This window comes from Saccostrea cucullata, unplaced genomic scaffold, assembly GCF_032062105.1.
Source record: "Saccostrea cucullata isolate Sc308-1 unplaced genomic scaffold, CSIRO_AGI_Scuc_v1 ctg2027, whole genome shotgun sequence".
NCBI classification, from domain to species: domain Eukaryota; kingdom Metazoa; phylum Mollusca; class Bivalvia; order Ostreida; family Ostreidae; genus Saccostrea; species Saccostrea cuccullata.
In genome coordinates, this window is record NW_026937649.1 from 40,140 (window position 1) to 50,806 (window position 10,667).

General features: G+C 31.4%; 1 long non-coding RNA gene across 1 annotated transcript; it reads left to right on the forward strand.

The window, feature by feature from the left end:
* The first annotated feature begins 911 nt into the window (after positions 1 to 911).
* Positions 912 to 6,157, forward strand: LOC134248594 (uncharacterized). Its single transcript, XR_009988079.1, has 2 exons — positions 912 to 1,280; positions 5,581 to 6,157. It is a non-coding gene; the product is annotated as an uncharacterized LOC134248594 (long non-coding RNA).
* Positions 6,158 to 10,667: the final 4,510 nt, after the last annotated feature.

Here is a 10,667-nt window from a genome sequence, read left to right on the forward strand (position 1 = left end):
GTCTAAAATGTCTAATTGTTTGCCTTAATTTTTTCTTTGCACATTTTATTTCAAAGTCATATTGTCGCTAAGTGATGAATTACTCTGAGGTCATTAAATAATCATTAACTCTTTACCCTGTGAAAAATAATGGACCGAACAATATGTTATTTTTATCTATGTCATTTCTTTTTCACGTTTAAACATTTGTTTTAAAGTGTTTTTGAATCGAAAGTTGCTATTGGTTTGCATCAACAAACCTTGGCCAGGTTGGTATTAGAACAATTGCATGCAATAGTATTCCCTGCCTCTCAAAAATTAGACTTCATAATTTTCATTCTGTCTGATTGCTTACATTAAGTAAATCGCTAGTTTTAAAAAAAGTACTTTTTCATTTCGGATATTTCTCAACTCAAAACGAATACCAGTATAATATTCAAAGCTAATTCACTCTGAATTAGCTGCTTTTATCGAAGGAAGTGCATATTTAAATGCTTTACTTAAATCTCAGTACTTATTCCTAGTGATTATCGTTCTTGTCAAATATTTTAGTTGATTATTCCCCTTTTAATAAAAACAACTGAGGGCGCTTTGGTTGCAACTTCCTTTTTCAATATTCCAGCATCATCTTGGGTCGGTAAAAAGTTTCCAGCTTGTTATTGTGTATTATTAATTTGAAACAGTCATTGAAATTATTAACTGATTTGGCGAAGGCATTTGTAAAAGTGATATTTTCAGTTTTTACTATAGGATTAGGTATAGTTAGCCTATTTTCCCCGATGTTAATGGATTTCCCCGGGGAGAGGGGGGGGGGGGGTGGTAAGCGTGGCCACTTTGTAAAGCTTGTAAGATGGGGACTTAGTTATAAATAGAGGGTTTATTAGATAAAAATAAATTTAAAATACATAGTTTTATGGCGGGGGGGGGGGGGCATCGTCGCCAAGCCTAATATTCAGTATTAAAATCGGGACTGGGTGGTAACTCTAAAAATTAACGTTACATGTCGATGCGGATGGCTATGATCGATATATATTCCACCAGGGTCGATCGCACTTACTAGATTTATTAAATAACTAATATTTTAACACGTTTTTTCTATACCCTGCAATTATCCGAACATTTGCTGAGCGATCTGTCCATCTGTGAATGTGATCTGACAAGTGATTATTTTTCCGGATTTGGTTTTGTAGATTAGTTTAAACATTCAACTTCCAGTTAAGAAAAACACTTTATGTTTACTTTCAGTTTTAGTCCACTAATTGATTAAATATTTTATTACCTGTGAATCGATTTCATAAAAGGTAAGCGGGATCAACAATAACAAAGATATTTCTTCCTTTAAGTCAATATCAGAATTGAAACTTTTAATTTAGTTAAATTTAAAATTGCTCATATTCCTGTTTTGCTCGTCGATGAACAACAATTCAGGGGTTTCATTTTAATGGTTAAATTCAAGAAACAAAATACAAATAATGCACTGAAAGCAAGTTATTTATTGTTAATCTTGTTTTAATATAGTCATGACTTCTTGTGAAGCAGTCTGACATGGGAAGTTTAAATTCACTTGTTACTTACCTATTGTTAATTTTATAAAATACAAATAGGTAACATTGGTATTATGATCACTTAAATTACCATAATTAACAATTGACATGGTTCTCAGCAGTGTTGAAATAACCGTGCTCCTGACAGCCCGAGATAAAAATAAAGTACATTCTAAATACAATTAGAAATTTTTCTCTCTTAAATATTTTGGATGGTTTTATAAAATTCTAGCCAGATAAATTTATACCCGCTTCCAGCAGGACTGTCGTCCTCACGTAGAAATCTTGAACACATCATACATGCAGAAGTCTTATGATAATTTCTGGTGTAGGGTTTTGCCTAACTTAGTGTAAACAGTTTTATTTCTGCTATATCTCCTTTTAACCTCTCTTTAAATTTATAGGTAGTGTCTTACGAGTTTAGGCACCATACAGTGTTTTACCTTTATTTCTAAGTAAGGGGTTAGAGATCAGTTGTAACAGGCTAGGAGGTGATGTTTATGAACAAAATCTCTGTGGACCTAACAATAAATTTTGTTTCAAAACAGCATTTTTGTCAATCAAAGCGGTCAATTTGCCTGGTGACCTGTTCCTAAGGAAACACTGAATCATACTTTTAATGCAACTCTGATGTGCTAGACTGTAAAGACGGCCTAAACAGTTTAACAAAATGGACAATTTCAATTCATGTTATTATAGATCTATCTAGCTGATTCCTTTGTTGGCAACGATGTTTAATTTTTTAAATACCATTCATGAATGTTCTAGACATGCATACATCTATAGGTTGCACATTGCACAAGTTTTATAATAGCCTTTTCACTAAATCAATTTAAATACATTAATCCTCCAAAATAAAGCCCATTGTCCATCTAACAATTTTTATAAATTTATTAGACAGTTACTCACACAGAGCATTTTACACTTACATCTTGCATCATGAAACATATACACACACATAAAAAAAAAAAAAAAAAATGATCATGAACTCCCAGCTACATTGTTGTATGTGTAGCTTATGAATTATGTTGAATATTGTGAATATGTGTTGTTTGATGTTGTTTGAATATTTGATTTGGGGCATGCTCTTGTCTTGGCTGCCCATTGCCCTTGTTGTATTTTAATCCATACAGCCCTTAATTTACATACATTAAGCATACACAATGCATTAAAACCTGATCATAACTATAAAAAAAAAATAATAATAATAATAATAATAAAAAAAAATGATCATGAACTCCCAGCTGCATTGTTGTATGTGTAGCTTATGATGTTGTTTGAATATTTGATTTGGGGCATGCTCTTGTTGGCTGCCCATTGCCCTTGTTGTATTTTAATCCATACAGCCCTTAATGTACATACATTAAGCAAACACAATGCATTAAAACCTGATCATAACTCCCAGCTACATTATTGTATGTGTAGCTTATAAATATGTTGAATGTTGTCAACTTGTGAATATGTCTTTGAATATTTATTTGGGGCATGCTCCTTGTTGGCTGCCCATTGCCCTTTTTGTATTTGAATTCATACAGCCCTTAATTTACATACATTAAGCATATGCAATGCATTAAAACCTGATCATAACTCCCAGCTACATTATTGTATGTGTAGCTTATAAATTATGTTGAATAATGTGAATATGTGTTGTTTGAATATTTGATTTGGGGCATGCTCTTGTTGGCTGCCCATTGCCCTGTTGTATTTGAATTCATACAGCCCTTAATTTACATACACTAAACGTACACAATGCATTTTTACATTTTAATAATGACCTGTAGATAAAATATGTTGAATGACTTTAATATGTTTTTGTTGATGTTTCATGATTTGATTTGGAGCATGCTCATTGCTGGCTGTCCATTGCCCTTGGTGTATGTGAATTCATACAGCCCTTAATTTACATACACTAATTAAAACATACACAACAAATTTTTACAAAAATGGCCCATTGCCCTTATATTTGAATTATAGCCCTTAATTTACATTATACAAACTGCATGATCAAATGAAAAATAAAATTAAAGTACTGATCATGACCTGCATGTAGCTGCATGGTTGTATATGTATATGCATAATTGATTCCATCCTTTGTATACACTAAACATTCAAAATGTACACACTACAAAATCACTAGATCTGCACCTATTTCATTGTAGTCTTTTACATGTTCTAATTATTTTTCAATTTTTATGAAAATGAAACTTAACACATACATGTACATCATACAATCAGAATATAATGTGCAGCTGATTATCATTTAATTTATTTAGAAAACAAATATTTTTACAATTTATTATGTTTTGTACAAATATTTACAACTTTTAATTTCATATACTACAAGAATATATAATTTAATCAGCGAAAAATGAAAGATCACTAGTGTTCACAAAGTCTACAATTGTTTATTGGAATTAGTTTTTTGGCAAAACCTTGAAATCACAAAAATGCTTGAGTACATGTATTAATCTTTATGGCTCCAACTGGTCATTGATTGGACATTACTTCTCGTACGGATTCTAATTTGAACATTATTTACTTTCTTGCTGGAAGTGTGGCATATTTCCTAACTCTTAATATTAGTGGTAGGGTGTCCTAGGCTAGCTAGCATTATATGGTGTATTAAAACATTATTTCTAAATCAATCGTATTGTGCCATGTTTGCTAATCAGTATAGCTTTAACCAGAATTGTAACTTAGTTTGTTAAACACAGATAAACCTTCTTTGAAGTTTAGATTTTGTTAATTCTATCACTGTTATACTGACCGTGTTAGTAAATTTAACCCATTTGTAGGTCATATTTTAACATTTTGTACCATTTGGTAGGCCCTTGTTCTTATTCTAAATTTCAACACAATGTCCCATTGCACCAATCAATATATATAGGGCTTGAGGTAAATTTCAACAGGCATTTGGGAATGCTTTCTCTCAAGCACATGATCCTACGATACCCAAAGAAATTCAAAGGGTACTTGTTCAATAAAATGTTCTCCGTGTATGGTTATACATGTACACTTATCCAAGTTGGATCGACAACGTTTGTTTTCTCCAGTTTTCTCATATGGTTAGTTTGATATACATGTACAGCTGTATTCCAATAAATAGGTTATAATATTTCCAGTAATAAGATTAGTACAGTTTCCTTTTAACACAGATATAAATAGATTTTAAATATTTAAGCTGTATCTCGTTTATATATTTTGCTTATATATTCCTGGTTTCTACATGTGTAGTGATAGACATGCGTACATGTTTCTTTGATCAACTCATCACCAAAATCTTAGATACTATTTTATTAGGGTCATTACATCTAATCCATGTATAATTGGGGTTAGGTTTAATTTTACAGGGAATAAATTTCATCAATCATGGTAGGTATTGGCTTGGGCATGGCTACTTCTGCCGCTCTACCCCCACCCATATGGTGGCGGAGTTCCCTACCACAATAACTTGTGGTTGGGAACTTGTGGCGTAAACGAGCGGCACTAAGTAACTATCCTTATATGCAGTCATGTAGCTCATGAAAGTTGATAAGTAAACTTTGGAGTGTTTGTGAACTTTGACCTTTGAACTTTGAACCTGAGTTTGAATATTTAATATGTAATATTTGCTTTGTTGTGTTGTCAGAGACACCAATAGCTTTTCATAATTTGTGTCTCTGGATAAACAGCCGTGCCCAATTATCGCCACAATAAAATTTATTAAATACATACTTGATGTTTTTTTATATGCACTTATCTGAGATAATATTCAAAGCTAATTCACTCTGAATTAGCTGCTTTTATCGAAGGAAGTGCATATTTAAATGCTTTACTTAAATCTCAGTACTTATTCCTAGTGATCATCGTTCTTGTCAAATATTTTAGTTGATTATTCCCCTTTTAATAAAAACAACTGAGGGCGCTTTGGTTGCAACTTCCTTTTTCAATATTCCAGCATCATCTTGGGTCGGTAAAAATTTTCCAGCTTGTTATTGTGTATTATTAATTTGAAACACCCACCCACCTCACCCATTTAGAATAGATACTGCTTTTTCTGGTTTTTTAATGCTTTCAGACGAAGACACAGTGAATATCAAGCTAAACATGACAGGACTTACGGGATGAAACCAGGACCTTAGGGAACAGCCATTGCCAAGGGAAATGAACCACTAGTATCTCTAGGGACTCACAGCATTCTGGACTTTCAAGAAATTTATTGTGAAAGTGATGTGAGGAACAGCCATTTATATGGAAGTGATTCATTCCAAGTGCAAGTCATGCATCATTTCCAGGAGCCAATAATTTTCCTCTTACCGCAGACATTAAGCAATAATGTGAATTTATAGAATCTGGTACGGCTGTCCGTTTCTTTCCAGCTGAGATGTGCGTAAACGAGCGGCACTAAGTAACTATCCTTATATGCAGTCATGTAACTCATGAAAGTTGAAAAGTAAACTTTGGATTTAGATATACATAAATAAGTGCTTGACCTCTGCACCTCCCAGGGTCAAGGCTTTTACCACTTTCTGATATGGTGTTTGTGAACTTTGACCTTTGAACTTTGAACAGAGACACCAATAGCTTTTCATAATTTGTGTCTCTGGATAAACAGCCGTGCCCAATTATCGCCACAATAAAATTTATTAAATACATACTTGATGTTTTTTATATGCACTTATCTGAGATAATGAACAGTGATATTGCAAAAAAAGTCTGACACATAAAACATTAAATTTTGCATTGGAGTAGAAAGGAGTATTTAAGCGTATTAAATAATGTCAAACACACATACTCGTTGTAAACACATCCTCTTAACCCCTTCACTTCCGTACCGGTCAAATTGACCGGTGGCGCGTTAAAACACGACTTTGCGAAAATAAGATCTCCGTATCTATTTTACGCTAGCATGAAGGTATATAAACTATATATCTTCTTTTTGGAAATTTTCTCTTCTTTTAAAATATCTAAAAAGATTATGTATTGATTGCCGGTATTTAATCGATTTTACGTTAAATGTACTTGGACACAGATTTGAAGTTAGTTTTTTCTCTATAATATTACGAATTATATATTTTAATAGCATTCCACACAAAAATTAATCAAAAATTTTATTTCATTTAAAAGTTATTAAGACTTCAATTTTTTGGCGGGTTTGATTGACATATCCTTAGGAAAAGTGGCAATCTTGTTGTGTATGAATGCAAAATATTAATACTATAATCCAGAAAATTCAGACGAGACATGTTCGAAAGCAAAACAAGCACACAATATATTCCCAGTCAGTGCAGTTGTAGTGAGCAGACTTTGACAATTGAACGCACCCGGTGAAATCTAAACATCAACAAAAACAGAGTTCCCTGTTTACAAAAACTGTGTACATAACACGAGTGTGATCGATTTTCACACACGACTTAGCTCGGGATGAGGATCATTGTAAAGGTGTTTTGCTTTCTAACATTTCTACTCTGAATAAAATTATTTTTCTGGATTAAAGTTTTAATATTTCTCATTAATACACAACAAGATTGCCCCGTTTCTGAAGGATTAAGAATAAAGTTAAAATTTGTGAAAGTGCCAGGATGTGTCAATCAAACCCGCCAAAAATTTGAAGTTTTAATAGCTTTTAAATGAAATAAGATTTTTTATTAATTTTTGTGTGAAATGCTATTAAAATATATAATTCGTGATATTGTACAGAAAATATTAACTTCAAATCTGTGTCCAAGTACCTTTGAGAAGACAAACGTGACTTTTTGAAAATGGCGTAATTTTCCAAAGCAATTGCCGATTTTCCGGGCGATTGACATTTTTTCTGATACTTTATAAAGAAAGTATGGTATATTCTTAATGCATATTTATTCTGCTTTTGAAATATGTGAAAATTATTATTGTTACTTTAAATATTATTTTAAAAATAAGAATTTTCTTGCACTTATGCGTTTTTCTCGATTTTATTCGGAATGTTTAAACAAAGCTCAGTTTAACGTTTATTTTTGTGTTGAAATAGGGAAAACAAAATAAAGCCGGTAAAAGTAGAGAAAATATCCTTTCCAACAAGCCCTTACAGGCCTGCTTACGCTAAGTATTTTCTTAATTACGATAATTTAAATTTGTGACCTTCGCATAGTTTTCATGGAAAAATCGTTCAATATTCACATGTAACGTCAAGGTCGATATTGTTGCGTCTTACTCGAAACAACAAATTCTTTTTAAATATATTTTTATTGAAATAAATGCATAAAACCCCAAAAAAAAAAATAGATTTCAAAAAAAGAAATATATACTATCATTCTGCCTTTTGTGTGAAGTAAAATGTTAATCTATTCATCCACATGTAATGATGTATATTTCATGTAGTGATATACAATGTTGATAAAAATTGTAGATTCCCTAAACGTCAATCTTTACTAAAAAAAATCAGATTTTAATATTGTTGTATTTTGTTATACTGTATACTTAATTTGCAATTTAATAAGATCTATATTGGCACGAATTTTAACAATACACAAACTCGCATTTATAAATAAATACGACTCATCACTGTATGAGTTGATACGTGTTTCCGCTATGATAGCAGTAAACAACAAGATGGTGAATCTGAACGTCAATTTTCGACGAAGATCATCACATCAATGAATCAAATAATACGGACATGCCTTTGGTATTAGCAGGTGAGAATACGTGTATATTGACTGAATAGTTTAAGTTTAAAACGCAATTAGTTCACGTTCAAAAGAAAACTAAATGTACACATGTATTAAATCTTCATATTTCAGTGTGCGTATTTCGTATTGTTCAGCCAATTTTGTGTTGCTTTTGAACTTTGTTGCTTTTGACAATCACTCGTAAGTTCAAAGTAAAATCAAAGTTGCCATAATAATGGATAGTCGTTTTCAGTAGTGTACCAGTGTGTACATGTACCACTTTCACATTGAATTTTTAGGGTACTGGCACCATATGCAACAATACTTTCATCTTTGAATACCCACTCGCTAAGCCCACCATGAACTACGAAGGCCGATTAATATGTAAGGACACCAATGGACAGGTAAACATTGTCAATTTTTGTTTTGGAATTGAAAATTTCTATATTTCTAAAATTTCAAAAAATAAATTCAAATTTTATTTGTGCCATTCTCATGATATTGCATTCATACAAGTTTATAAACATTTGATTTATATTTTGAAAAATGAGTGTTTGAAACACATAATACTTATGATGTCTGATTATTCATACAAACACATTATTTAAACACGTAATATCTATTTGAATGAATGCCGAGATATAGAACAAGCTGTTTTTATAGACTGCTGTTGTATTTCCAACCTCCATAAAGTATGTGGTTAAAATTTCCATTTTCTCAATTTTTCAGACGCGTTCCAATTATCGTACATCATCATGATCATATACATGGGTGGTCAAACTCTCTGGATGGTTTATCAACACTCCCATGCTCACGAACAGCCTTGCCCCAGGAATTTGCCCTGAAGTAACATTGCAGTCTATTGTCTCCTTTCTTTTTACAAACCTGGCAGCCATGTATGAAAGCCATGAAGGGACATAGAATTTTTAAAAATTTATAAAAGTAAACCGAGTTCTCGATTTATACAATCCGTTCTCTCGGAATGACAATCTGTTATAACAAATTGCCAATTCATTCTCACAGATTATCAATTCGTTCCCTCAAATTACACTATCCGTTATCTCATATTGTATAATTCATTCTTTTAGTTTTAATGATTCGTTCCCTCGGAATATAAACCCTTCCCAAAATTTCATCAAAATTATTTATCTGTACATATTGGATATGGTAATGCATGTTTAAAGAATAGAATATTGTAGTATTTTACATCCTACCTTTATTACATATTAAAGTTAAAAATGAGAAAAATAAACATTTTCAAATCCAGTATGCTACAACTGATATTTGTACAACAAAAAATCTTAGAGGTTTTTGTGTACAGTACCCCCATCGTTATTCTTTACAATTCTATCGTGTTCTATCGTGCGTGTATCCTATCGTATCGTTCGTGTGTCCTATCGTATCGTGCGTGTATGCTATCGTATCCTATCGTATTGTGTTTTCCGTTTATCAGGTTTTGCGTTTTCTATCGTGTTTTCCGTTTATCGTGTTTTGCGTTTATCGTGTAGATCGTTTATCAGGTTCTATCGTGTATCGTGTTTTGCGTTTATCATGTATATTCGGAAACCCTCTCATTTTATCTTTACTATACAAAGAAACTACTGAGCTATTCCGAGTTTCTTTTTCGTTTTGCTAATAAAAATAAGATTAATTCAACCGAAAAAGAGAAAATAAAGTTTCATTCCTTTCTTTTTCATCAATATAAGAAATATTAAAGCGTAGAAGGAAAAAAAGGATAGCGTATTTCTTGAATTAATAAATTGATTTATTAATAGATAATTAAATAAATAAATAAAATAATTATATCATGGTAAAGCAGAGAGTGATTGTCAAAATTTAAACAGTAACTCTATTTTGCGGAAATGAAATTATAAGTAGAGCAATCACGTTTTCTATTTTTATAAAAATAATTTATCGAATTGTATGATTTATTTTGTCAAAATTTAATAATAATAATATGATTTTCTTAAATGAATCAGAGTTACCGGAGAAAGATTTTTCGTAAGGTACGATGTTCGCGTACAAAAAACAAATAAAAAATAATATCATGCAGGATATTGATATGTATCTTTTTTTTCATGCAATATTCTGTTTCTCCTTGTTTATCGTCTGATAACGTTAGAAATATGTTTACGCCTCTGATCTGCACGTATGCACAATTATTAAATGTCTTGATATTAGAAATACGTATAATAAAACATAAGACATTGATCCAGGTGATTTTAACAACGATTTTGGCCGTATACATTCAAATTTTAAATTATTTTTTTAAAGCTTATTATAAATTCCTTGATATATGTCTAAATTAATAAAAAAAAATAATCAAAATTATAAAATATAATGCATGAAAATATTCTACCCAATTTATCACACCATGACTGTTACTATAAAAAAAGAAGCTTTTCATTAATTTTATCTAGCATTAGATAACATAAAAATAATATATACAGGGAAAAATATGATGTTTTTAACAGCTTACCTTTTCGGCGTGGAAATAAACTGAAAATACAATCCATCG